Genomic DNA, 13,298 nt, shown 5'->3' with positions numbered 1-13,298 from the left:
CTTGACCTGTATGGAAGTTGGACACTTAACAGACTGAGCCACCCCAGCACCCCTAAAATTTTACATTGATAATTAACCAGTTTGTCTAGATTGAGCTGTGCAAAAGGAGTATTTTTAAAAGCTATTTTTGTAATTTGGGGGCTATCTCCCCAAACAAAATTGGTTGGGAGAACCATTTACTTCAAGCATTTGACAACTGTAGGCAGACAAGGCAGGTAACTCAGACTAATTATCATACTTTTTTTGCCGAATATATGTGTGCATTTAAAAGAATAATGTGCTTCAACCTCTCATTTTCTCTGTTGGAGCACAGTCTGCCCTATTTATTTTAATGCTTTTGGTTGCTGTTGGTAACTATGATCTTATGTTTCTGTTGATTCAATTTTAAAGATCGTACTTCATTAGATTATAAAAAGAGGGGGAAAGAAAAGCACCTTCAAATATTTAGATTAAAGCATCCTGTGTAGTAAGAGTCTGATTGTCAATTACAATAAACTTTGTGTGAGGAAACAGAGATCAACAGTAAAACCACAGAAAATGTCTTCCCCACACCACCACCCCCACCCGCCTCTCCTTCAGTGGGTGGGGTTTCCTTTGGGGTAATCGCCATGGGCTTGTCATCCAGCCCTCCCAGTCACTGGTGCTCCTGCTCACCCCTCACAATGTACTTCACAGTCCTGTTCCATCAGAGAGAAAGAACTTTCCTTTACTGCTAATTAGAGTAGCCATGTTTCCTCAGGCGCAGGCAGCATTCTGAGGGATGATGTAACCCAAAACCAGGGTTGTGTGATAAGTCAGTACAATTTAATGCAATAGAGAAGGCATTATTTTCTCTGTGGAATACATGATATTACTTCTGTATCAGACAGAAAGGCTGAAAGCATTAAAGGCATTTTGTTTTCCCCCTTAGATTATAAAGATGGAGAGACAGACAGGAAATTCTTCCAGATTGCTAAATCAATCTAAGAAGGTTTGTATATTAAAAACAATCACAGGCTTCTGACTCATTGTCAGACAATTTGTAAACAAACAGTTATCGATTCCTATCACTGCTCAGAAAGTGTGCTTGTGTGCTTGGGAACCGAAGCAGACATTACAAGTTGGTTACAAATATGGATGCATTTGAAAAAACAAACAAACAAACAAAATCAGGGAATGTGAACTGCGTTGTTCCCAAACATAAGCATTTTAATATGGGCTGCAGGAGAGCAACTCGACGACCTTGCAAGTCCCTAAGTTTAAGGCAAAAATTCTGTGGTTAAAATGCTCTTGGCCATTGTATTTATAGCTCTCAAAACTTCCCAAGGTTACAGGTTGCTGTTTTTAGATATCCTCAGTTTCAGTGCTACCAATTTTATCTAATGCTTTGGTTTATTTGGAGAGGGGGAGTAGTTTGGGGAGAAAAACATTCTGTTCCTATTGTTTTACTCAGAACGCAAAAGTGGGCATGTCTGAGGTTCACTCTAAGAAATAATATACTAGAAAAGCGGTATGTTTAGTGTTTAAAAAAAGCTGTATCTGCTGGGGCTTATATGCCCAAGGAAAAAAATTGCCTACATATTTTGAGAAAGGACAGTGAAATGTGTGCTTCTCTCTTTAAAAAAAAAAATTAATGTTTATTTACTTTTGAGAGACAAAGTGTGAGCAGGGAGGGGGCAGAGAGAGGGAGACCCAGAATCCAAAGCAGGCTCCAGGCTTCTGAGCTGTCAGCACAGGGCCCGACGCAGGGCTCGAGCTCGAACCCACAAACTGGGAGATCATGACCTGAGCCGAAGTTGGACAGTTAACTGACTGAGCCACCCAGGCGCCCCAAATGTGTGTTTCTCTTAAACACATCAATAAGTTCCCTAATACATGAAGTAGAGTGGTCTGCTGAGGGACCAGCCATGAGATATGGGGCAGTTGTGAAAACTCACCTGAAGTTCTCAAACCTGCTTTATTTTCTGAGGACTGAATCTATTCCACAGTAAAGCAGTCAGGGGCTTTTGAATAATTAAATCCACTGAGACTTAATGATTAGGACTCAAGCTTCTATTTCACAATGTACCCATTTTCAAAAATGTCAGCTGGCATTAGCTGTGAAAAATTCTTTTCTATGTGTCTGTGACACAGTCCCTTCCTAGGAAAAACTAAAAAAAACTGTACACCACAACCTAGCAAATAAGCACCATAAAGACAGTCCAAAAGGGAACCTCGAAAAGGGAAGGATGTGACAAAGATTTATTTGCTTATTTTGCTTTTTGTGTTTGAAATACTGAACTAAATAGATAGCCAAACAGTATACCTGGTAATAAAGATATACATTTTTGTAAATTACTGATTAAGCCTATTTTTAATAGATTAGAGATCATTGCAATTTGCTCCGATGCAGTGACAGAACAGTTTTCAGTTTCCTGTTAGAGTAAATGCAACATTCAAAAGCATCTAACTTGCTAAATCAGATAGGAAAATCCCTGACATTGAGATTTGCCACTCTGAAACTTTTTCACTAAAATACCCATAATTAGTCCCGTAAATAGAAGAAACTTCTGCTCCTGAAGTGTGTGTTTAGTCTGAAAACAGACTCTCAAGACTTAATTTTTTCGAAGACTCCTATTTTATAACCCTATGGACTGTGGATGTTATTCTATCATACACACTTTGGTCTCTATATGTTCTCCACCAAGTGATAGTGTAAAATGATGCCATGGAGCCGTGCCGTCGTGTCGGACATGACAAATCTTCCAGCCCAGAACAAAACAGATGGTAGAAATAAGCGTGTCTCCATTATAAAGAAACTCATTGGGGACAGTGGCACTAGACGGTACCTCGAGTTTTTTCCATATAAATAATGTATTCTAAAAAATGTACAACATTTATTGCAGATAAAGTAAAGTGTTTGGATTGGCTATTTTAAGGTCAACCCCAGACTAGAACCAAACCCACACCTGTTACATGACCTGAAAGAGGCCAAGCGGGCTGTGGTCACGATTGTGTATACAAACCGCCCACTCAGGGTGCCATGCCAGGGTTGCTGTGTGTGTGCCAGCCATTACTGTTACACACGTGGAACTGTACACACTTGTTCTGGGTATGGCAGCTGGAGCAGGTGCTGGCACCACTGTGACGAACAGCCAGCCAGAAACAGGCTGATGACAGGAGGATGAATCAAGCAAACCGACATGTATCTATGTTACAAAGACTCTCGCTGTCTGGACGAACTAACTATACAATTGATTGCAAAATTGCAGTAACCATTGGAACATTCACGATACATCGTTTTAGGGACAGGACCTTCATTCCTGTCTGCTGACATACGTTTTTCCATTAAAACAATCTATGATTGGGGCGCTTGGGTGGCTCAGTCGGTTAAGTGTGCCGCTCAGCTCAGGTCATGATCTCACGGTTCATGGGTTCAAGGCCTGCATCAGGCTCTGTGCTGATGGCTCAGAGCCTGAAGCCTGCTTTGGAGTCTGTGTCTCCCTCTCTCTCTGCCTCTCCCCTACTCTCACTCTGTCTCTCTCTGTCTCAAAAATAAATAAACAGGGGCGCCTGGGTGGCGCAGTCGGTTAGCGTCCGACTTCAGCCAGGTCACGATCTCGCGGTCCGTGAGTTCGAGCCCCGCGTCAGGCTCTGGGCTGATGGCTCGGAGCCTGGAGCCTGTTTCCGATTCTGTGTCTCCCTCTCTCTCTCTGCCCCTCCCCCGTTCATGCTCTGTCTCTCTCTGTCCCAAAAATAAATAAAAAACGTTGAAAAAAAAATTAAAAATAAATAAATAAACATTTAAAAAATTTTTAAAAATCTATGATAGCGAAGCATCAATCCATCAATAAACTGTAAATTCTCAATCAATTAGAATGCAAGACCAACTGAACATTTAAAAATCCAGATAACCATGGGGCGCCTGGGTGGCTTGGTCGGTTAAGCGTCCGACTTCAGCTCAGGTCATGATCTCATGGTCTGTGAGTTCGAGCCCCACGTCGGGCTCTGTGCTGACAGCTCAGAGCCTGGAGCCTGTTTCAGATTCTGTGTCTCCCTCTCTCTCTGCTCCTCACCTGTTCATGCTCTGTCTCTGTCTCAAAAATAAATAAACGTTAAAAAAAATTTAAAAAAAAAATAAAAAATAAAAAATAAAAAAAAAATCCAGATAACCTTAAAAATCATTCCAAAGGAGTAGGCACACACTGGCAAAATATGGTTCACAGCAATGTACAATTTACATAAGAGATTTGCATTCTTTTTTTTAAATTTTTTTTTCAACGTTTTTTATTTATTTTTGGGACAGAGAGAGACAGAGCATGAACGGGGGAGGGGCAGAGAGAGAGGGAGACACAGAATCGGAAACAGGCTCCAGGCTCCGAGCCATCAGCCCAGAGCCTGACGCGGGGCTTGAACTCACGGACCGCGAGATCGTGACCTGGCTGAAGTCAGACGCTTAACCGACTGCGCCACCCAGGCGCCCCAAGAGATTTGCATTCTTAAAAGGAAAGCATTTAAGCCCATTAGTGGATTTATCTTTTTAAACTTTTTTTTAATGTGTATTTATTTTTGAATGAGAGAGAGAGATAGAGAGACAGAGCACGAGCTGGGAGAGGGACAGAGAGAGAGAGACACACACAGAATCTGAAGCAGGCTCCAGGTTCTGAGCTGTCAGCACAGAGCCCAACACAGGGCTTGAACTCAGGAAGCACGAGATCCTGACCTGAGCCAAAGTCGGATGCTTAACCAATTGAGCCACCTAGGCACCTCTTATTTACATTTTCATTTTGCCTGAAAATGTGATGCAACTCAAAGCTCCCGTGGAACACCAGCCCACAGAACTTAACCCAAAACTCCAATCACACGCAGTGGTAATTCTGCACACATCTCCTGGCCCTCTTTACAGACGAGGCGTCTGCGGTGGTAGCTTCACCATGTCCGATAAATGGAAAGGTCAGCTGACTCACTAAAGGAAAGAAATCAGGCAAAGCAAACTGTTGGTAACTGCGTCCTTCACTTTTCTGTCTGTAGTAGTAACACCACAATGTCATCCTCAGAACACATACTAAGAAAACAGGACATGTTTGGAAATTGACACCGGCACTCAGGATCAGAATTGGAAGACACTTTAATGAAATCTAAGGCAAACAAAATGCCATGTTAATAAAGCGGAAATTCTTGGTAAAATAAATGTCATATAATACTCATTTGTACACGTGTTATATGAAAGAACTCCTTCCTCACTGTAGTATTAAAAGGACTAATCTAGACATTTTGAGTGACATTCCAAGGTTAATGTTCCTAGTGAATGTCAGAGATTTTTAGAACACTGGTTACCAATATTCTTTATACATCGTGTAAAAATGTAGACTAAAGGTGATGATATATTTATTATATATATAACAAAGTACGGTGGCCATATAATTTATCATCAAGCCAGAACCCTTTTGGAGATGAAGGATGCTGATAATAACTGCATCAGGATATGGAGTATAAACAGAGATTTTCCTGGCCTAACAGAGACACTTGCTTCCCCTAGAAAGGGTTATCACAACTTCACGCACAGGACAGTAAAGGAGAAAGTTTCGGCTTGCTTCACGATCAGAGAAAATGTGAGGTTTTGCGAACTTAAATACATTCTCTGTCCCCATCTCATTAACAGCAGAATGTATGTCCCAAACATCAAGTGTGGAACAGGTGCTCACATGTGCTGTGATTATTTGGATACAGGGAACATACAGATATGGAGTAGTTTTGACCCAAGAAAATTAGAGTCAAAAGTCTAAGAACAAGGAAAGACCAAGGGAAGTAAGTTGATTCATAAGAGCTTTGTTATAATTTTAAATCATAGGACAAAGTCCTTGGAACTAATTTTTTTTTTTTTTGAAAATTTTTTTTTCAACGTTTTTTATTTATTTTTGGGACAGAGAGAGACAGAGCATGAACGGGGGAGGGGCAGAGAGAGAGGGAGACACAGAATCGGAAACAGGCTCCAGGCTCCGAGCCATCAGCCCAGAGCCTGACGCGGGGCTCGAACTCACGGACCGCGAGATCGTGACCTGGCTGAAGTCGGACGCTTAACCGACTGCGCCACCCAGGCGCCCCCCTTGGAACTAATTTTTAACACAAGTTTTCACGAAAACTGAATTAAAACTATAAGTTAATTTTATAGATTCAGTTATGACTATCTAAGTATCCCACTGTTCAATATATTTGTTTCATGGCTGAACATAATGTGTATGTGTTTTTTTTATTTTTTCTACATTATAAACTAGAACTTTTTCTTATATTTATTATGACTCCTATTAGAAAAAAACATATTCTATGAAGTGAGTTTACTCGGTTATTTGCATGACATTTTAACCCGAAGTTGTGATTGCTTGTCAAAGGGTAACAGGAATAAACATTTTCTCATTTATCCTCTCAATAAATATTCATCACAATGATTCTCAAAATTAGCAGAAATAAGAGTTAACCTGGAGGGAGGGCTAGTCACAGCACAGCTTACTGGAGCCTGCCTTCAGAGTTTCAGATTCAGGGGGAATTCAGTAGGGTCTAAGAATTGGCATTTCTAACATGTTTCTAAAAAGTTGCCAGGTCATTCTACCGCTGCCGGTCTGGGCGCTACACTTTGAGAAATGCTGATGTATTGAACATACAATATTTGCCGAGTGCTGTGTGCTGGGGAGACAGCAATAAATGGCAAAACAGGCAAACATCCCTGACCTCAGGGACTGTATGTTCTAGTGGACGGAGACATCCAATAAATACATAATTAAAATATATGGCATGTCAGGTAGTAGTAAATGGCATGCCGTGAAGAAAACAATACAAGAAGCGGAATGTTTGATGAAGTGTGTGTGTGGGGGGGGGGGGGGGGTGGGGGGGTGTGATGAACAGGGTGGTCTGAGAAGCCTTACTCAGCAGGTGAGATTCAGCCGAAGACTTCAGAGAGCTGGAGGGTGAGTTAGAGACGTCTGGAGGGACAGTCAGTTCAAAGGCAGCGAGGCTGGAACGCCTGGCCGAGGTTAAAGAACAGGAGGAAGAGCAGAAAGGGTGGGGTTGGGGGAGTGACCAGGAGAAGAAGGGGACAAGGCAGGGAGGCAGTGGGAAAACCATCCAGGTGGGGCCTTGACAGACCCCGGAGCGGTCTTCGGCTTTTGTTCTGGGCAACGAGTAAAAATGGGTAAAAATTTGAGCAGAGAAATGGCCTTAGCTGATGTGCATTTTCATGGCTGAAAATAAGACTGGAATACCAGAAGTCGGTGTGGGCTGGATGTACATTTGGGAGCCACCATCATACTGGTGTTTATAACTGTGAAACTCATGAGCTCACCAAAGAATGAGTGAATCCACAGAGGAGAAGTCGTCCAAGAACTGGCCCTGGGGAAATCCAACTTTAGAGGCCAGATAAAATAAGACAACAGCAAAGAGGCTGAGAAGGAGCAGCCTTGAAGTAGGATGAAAACCAGCAGATACTGGCATTCTGGAAGCCAAGTGAAGGGGTGAATCATTAGGAAGGTGATTCTCAGCTGCTCGTAGATCAACTAAGGAGAGTGACGGGAACGAGCTCCTCACCCAAGCAGCGCGAAGTCAGGTGGTGACATTGGTGAGAGCTGCTTCAGTGGTGAGGTGGAGACTGAAACTTGACTCGAGCATTTCAACGTGCGGATGGGAAGCCAGGGTGGAGAGAGACAGTGCATGCAGGCAACCCATTCTTGAGTTCTGCTGTCAGAGAAGAGACACATGGCGGGAGGGTGGTGACAGCTGGAGTAAATGTTAGAGCAAGGAGAGGGTTTGCTTGGCTAAGATGGGAGAAGGTACTGAAAATCTGTAAGCTGGTGGTTACAATCCAGTAGAGGGAGAAACACTGATGGTGCAGAGAAACAGCGATACGCTCGAGGAGGAGGGAGAGCTGAGGTCTTATGCGCAGAGAGAAGTCACGTCAAAACACAAACGTTCATCCACAGTCACAGGAAGGGAGACGCAATACGTGGTGTAGAGGCAGGTGCGTTAGGAGCAGTGGTGGGTGTTCCAGGGGAAATAGGATCACCGACTGAGAAAAAGCACAAGAAAGAGACGCCAGGAGGTTTGAGGAGAGAGGAGGAGGTTTAAATATCCTCTAGTTGAGAGAGAGAAAAAGAACGAGAGGAGAGAGCAGAGAGATTGAGAGGTTGAGCTTCATTAGACGGAGAAGTGGTCCATCTGACATTTTGAAATTATTCCAGTTAATATCTCCTGGGGATTTTTCCAAGTATTCGTAAAGCTACTCATCAGAGCAACGTATAACCTCCCACGATCTCCCTTATTTAGAAACCTGGCGAAAAAGGAAGGTCACTTGTTGGATCCATCCGTGAGTCTCTCCATACAGAAATACGCTCAACTGGGATTTCAGAATAAATTAGGATAAAACACACTAGTGAATTCTTGCTTTGTGAGATTTAATATAAAAATACGATGGATAAATTAGTACTGTATTTAGTGCTGTATCTCTTTGCCATCTTTGAAAACTTCAAAAACAGAAGTGTCTTAGTTGAGGTGAAAGGTATTAAGGAGACAGGAACTTTCACGTGCTGGCCCATCAGACCGTCTAGCTTTGCTCCTCAACTATTTTGTCAGAAGCACTCTAGGGGTCCGTGAACTCTCCTACACGTGAGGCCCCCAATTTTAATCAGTGTGTGTGTGTTTTTTTTCCTACAATAAATATATACGGTGTTACGGCAGCATCTGTCAGGACCAGCAAGCATCTCCTAAAGGTCATAAGGGACAGAGGCAACTAGCTGTAACCGGCAAAAGGGATAGTATAAATGCAAACGTGAGATGCAGAGACATGTGAAAACCCGGCCTGGTACATGTGTGAGCATCGACTCAGGGCAGAAAGAAAGGTTATCAATCAGCAGTGTAACTCTAAAAACGTCTGAGGGAATACGAAGATAATTACACATGCTGGTATGGACGTCTTTGTAAAGAATGCTGCCTTTGTCAGAGACAGTGCTCTCGTGCAAGGTGCAGATTTCCACTGGAGGGTGAGAGGATACAGAGCCGCACAGGGGAAAGGGCTCTGGAGGATGTAGGACACAAACCATAAAGACTCGGTTCTCACCTTCAAGAGGCTTAGAGTCTAATCAAGAAAGTACCTGTAAATCAAGCAGCAGTATAAAAAATTCAAGATACTAAACTTTAAATATTTAGGGTTTTATCAAATGCACGTAATATCCTCCGGGGCGAAACCGTCATGGGGAAGTTGGGTCCTCAGTCACGCGGCTGTCTGCTGGGAGCCCCATGGCGCACTGGCTCACTCTGACTGTCCTTGTCAACCTGGACACCCTTCAGAATGTTCTTGCAAGCTTTCCAGAAACACGGGTTCCTAGCCTCCACCATATCACTACTCAGGGGTCTGATGCCCATACCTGGCCGTGTAAGTTGTAAAAGGAGCTACTTCTCCTGAGACATTCTTATTTTCTCATTTCAGCTAAATCACTCAGATATTTTTTATCCAGAAAAAAAAAGTGAAAGACACTGTCATCACCATCAAGAGAGATGGTTTCCTTCATTCATTTCTCCTAAACACATCCAGTTCCTGATCAAAATAAATGAAATCCAGAAGTTCTGTGTCATACAATAAAGTCATGCTTTCTGATCTCATGTAAAATTATACCTTTCCTATATTTTATGCTGTATAAATCAGTTATAGTACACATTTCTTTTTTTTCTTAAATGTTTATTTATTTTAGGAAGGGATAGAGAGAGAGAGCATGAGCAGGGGCGGGCAGAGAGAGAGAGAGAGAATTCCAAGTAGGCTCAGCACTGTCTACACAGAGCCTGAAACAGAGCTCAAATCCCCAGAACCACGAGATCATGACCTGAGCCGAAACCTAGAGTTGGATGTTTAACCAACTGAGCCACCCAGGCTCCCCATACATGTTTCTATCAACTAGAAACTGTCAAAGCCTCATTTCTTAAAATTCTTGCCAAATGTAACCTTCTCTATGAACCCAACCTGGACCACCTCCAAAAAGAATGATTGTTCCCTCCTCTGAAAGAGCACTGTGCCTGTACATACCATCAGTCCTGTCATCATTAGCGAATATTAAGATTTCTTATTTACTTATTAGTATGGGTTAAACTGTGTCTTCCCTCCTCGCCAAATTCATGGGTTGAAACCCAACTCCAGTACCTTTAAAGAGGTGATTAAGTTAAAATGAGGCTGTTAGGGTGGCCCTGAGCCAAAGCGACTGGTGTCCTATAACAAGAGAAAATCTGGACACACAAGAGACACACACATAGACAGACACGTGTGTGCACAGAGGGGCCGCCATGCGGGGAAGCACGAAAGCAGCCATCTACAAGCCAAGGAGAGAGGCCTTGGAGGAAAGCAACCCTGGATGTCCAGCCTCCAGAACCGTGAGAAAATAATTTCTGTTGTTCAAGCCACCCAGCCTGGGGTATTTCGTTACGGCTGCCCCCACCTGACTATTTCCCTTGTCTAACTGTCTCACTGAGGATGAGCTCCTTGAGGGCACCCACTGCGTCTCACATGTGGTGCCCAGCATGGTGTCTGGAGCCTAGTAAATGTCCAGCAAGTGTTGGCTGAATGTATTTACTCTGGAGGTAACGATGTATCTGATTACATATAAAATTATAAATTAAAATAATTTATCAGAAGCTAAAAATTATGTTTAATTTGGAAGGAAATTTAAAAATAAGAAAAGGTATAAAGAAAAATATTTAAAAGCCATTTATAATCCCATCCTTGGGCATGACCCCTTTTAGTATTTTGGTATTTTTCTTTCCAGTTCTTTTTTAATATTGACATAAACTTTAAGATTTCAAATATATATAAATGAAATATAAACACATATAAATAAATCCTAAGAAATGTATATATAGACATACACAGAATTTTATATTACTCCTTTTCCCTGAACTATATATATTTATATTTATATTTATATTTATATTTATATTTAATCATATACATATATAACCATTGCCTGTATTATTATATAATCTTTAAGAACATACTTTTTAATAGTTACATAATGTTTTATCACATTTATCTATCAGAGTTTAACTGTCTCTTATTTACATAGTTTCTGAGCTGATACTACAATAAGCCTCTTTGTATAAAAATCTTGACTCATGTCTCTACTATGTCCTTCAGATAAACACGGTTAGGACTTGACACATGACTATCCAGCAGCTGTGATAGTATGGAAGGGTCATTCTAGCAGGGTCAGACTCAGACTGTTATCCACGACTTCTATGATTTTCTATCTGTAGAACAGACTGAAACACAACATGCCAAACTCTGCATATGGCTTTCCTACGGAAATGAGAACATGAGGTCTGAAGATGAACAACAGAAAGCAACAGAAAAGTATATTCACTAGGTCTGCACAAATGCACACAAGAATCCACCGTTTTACTATAGAGGATGTTACGGAAGGGCTCACCCGTGTCATGTGTGATGATCCAGGTAAGGAGAGACACAGAGTCTCCTCTGGTCTCTCCCTTCAGAGAAGGGGAAAATTGCCGTGGTTGACTGCCACCTGGGGAGGCTTCAAAGAAGGGACGGACCAGGCACTGAAGAACAACTGAATAACTATAGACTACAAAGGAAAACAGCCCATATGTAGGAATTTGTGAGTATCTCACCTTCCATGGCAAAAGGGGAATTCATGTACTAGAAGAAATGGAGGTTGCTAATCATCTGACCTTCAAAGAGGGAGATTATCTGGCATTATACGGGGTGGGGGTGGTTTGTAACCTTAAATGAGGAAGAGGGAGGCAGAAAAGTCACAGTTGGAATAATGAAGTGTGAGAAAGACTCCATCAGGCATCCCTGGCTTTGAAGATGGAAGGAGCCAGGAGACTTCAGAGGCAGGCAGGGTTCTGAAACTGGAAAAGGTGAGAGAGAAATTTTCCTCTAGAGCATCCAGCAGGAGAGCAGTCTTGCTGAGACCTTGACTTTAGACCAGTGAGACTCTTATGTCAACTTTTAAAAAAGTTTTTTTTGATGTTTATTTATTTGAGAGAGAGAGAGTGAGTGAGAGAAGGGCAGAGAGAGAAGGAGACACAGAATCTGAAGCAGGCTCCAGGCTCTGAACTGTCAGTACAGAGCCCTATGGGGGGGCCTGAACTCATGCACCGCAAGATCATGACCTGAGCTGAAGTTGGATGCTTAACTAACTGAGCCACCCAGGTGCCCCTCTTATGTCAACTTCTAATTTCCAGAACTGTTAAAATAATTAATTTGCATTATGTTAAGCCACGAATTTTGTGGTGATTTATTACAACAGCAATAGGAAATACACCATAAAAAATAGAACTATACCAAAGGCACAAAGTCAAAATTCATGTGGGACATGAAATAAGCATATAGATTCAAGATTTCTGCAGGTGAACAGTGGGAGACAAGTCAAGGGAGCTAGGTTCAGGTGGGAAGGGAGGAAATTAGGAATGTCCTTCAAAATAATTTTTAAAGTTTTATCCTGCAGATGATAGAGGGCATTTAGGCAGGAGAGCGACATAACAAAAGTGATTATGTTTCAGCAAAATTAATCTGGTGGCATCACGTGAGGGAGATTTAATGGACAAAGAGCAGCTAAGGTTTTAGAATAATCTGAGTGTGAGACGGTAAGCGCCTGGCCTGGGCAGCAGCTTAAATAGAAATGGATGCTCAGACATGAGAAACATTACAAAAGATAATCCACGTTCATATTCTTCCTGTATAGAGATCATTCTATAGACTTCCCCTAATTCCAGAAGTTCCAACGATCTAGGTGCACTGCGAGAAACCAAATGGTCCCTCAGTTAGAGCTCTCCACAGAGAACACGTATCCCCTTTTAAAGTTTGTACCGCTCTACACTGAAGTATTTAGAACAAGACTGATGCTTTCTCTCGTTTCACCCCATAAACCCAGATGACGAAAATCTATTATTGTCTAGTGAGAAGGACTGTGAAATGAATTGCCTGGTCCCAATGTCATTGCATCTATTTAAGCACGTAATTGACTCCAGACAATGGGAAACTTCCTTCTTTCAGTAACTGGGCTAGACTCTGCCTTCACATACAAAATATTTTTTAGAGAAAAGCAAAAATAAACCATTTAATTCTGTTTTCAAAAGAGCCCATGACCAGATGAAACTGAAGACCGTTTTCCTAGTATTTTTACCAGTAGATATTTTGACCTAAGTAAGTAGAATGATAAAGTTGCCACAAAAACTTCCCAATTTCCCTTGAGTGTGTGTGTGTCCACCTTATTTACAGCCTTTCTAGGTAAACTGCATGTGATCACTTGGGTGTCAACTTGTGAAAAGTAATGTATTTGTTGAAA

At 41.9% G+C, this 13,298-nt stretch overlaps 2 long non-coding RNA genes across 4 annotated transcripts in view; one reads left to right on the top strand and one right to left on the bottom strand.

Moving 5' to 3' along the window:
• Positions 1–13,298, bottom strand: part of LOC131492629 (uncharacterized) — a 121,648-nt gene that overhangs the window by 48,678 nt on the left and 59,672 nt on the right. The gene's annotated exons all lie outside the window — the stretch shown is intronic.
• The window catches only part of LOC131492627 (uncharacterized), a 36,343-nt gene that overhangs the window by 11,718 nt on the left and 11,327 nt on the right, over positions 1–13,298 (top strand). The window contains exon 1 of one of the 3 annotated variants that reach the window (XR_009252192.1): positions 11,194–11,437. The exons of 1 other annotated variant lie outside the window; for it this stretch is intronic. This is a non-coding gene — a long non-coding RNA (uncharacterized LOC131492627). Of the gene's footprint in view, positions 1–11,193; positions 11,604–13,298 lie in introns of those variants that run through there. One more of the 3 variants, XR_009252191.1, reaches the window with a different exon arrangement.

This window comes from Neofelis nebulosa, chromosome 13 (genome assembly GCF_028018385.1).
Source record: "Neofelis nebulosa isolate mNeoNeb1 chromosome 13, mNeoNeb1.pri, whole genome shotgun sequence".
Classification (NCBI taxonomy): Eukaryota; Metazoa; Chordata; class Mammalia; order Carnivora; family Felidae; genus Neofelis; species Neofelis nebulosa.
Note: the sequence above shows the minus strand (reverse complement) of the source record. Positions and strands in the feature narration are given on the sequence as shown.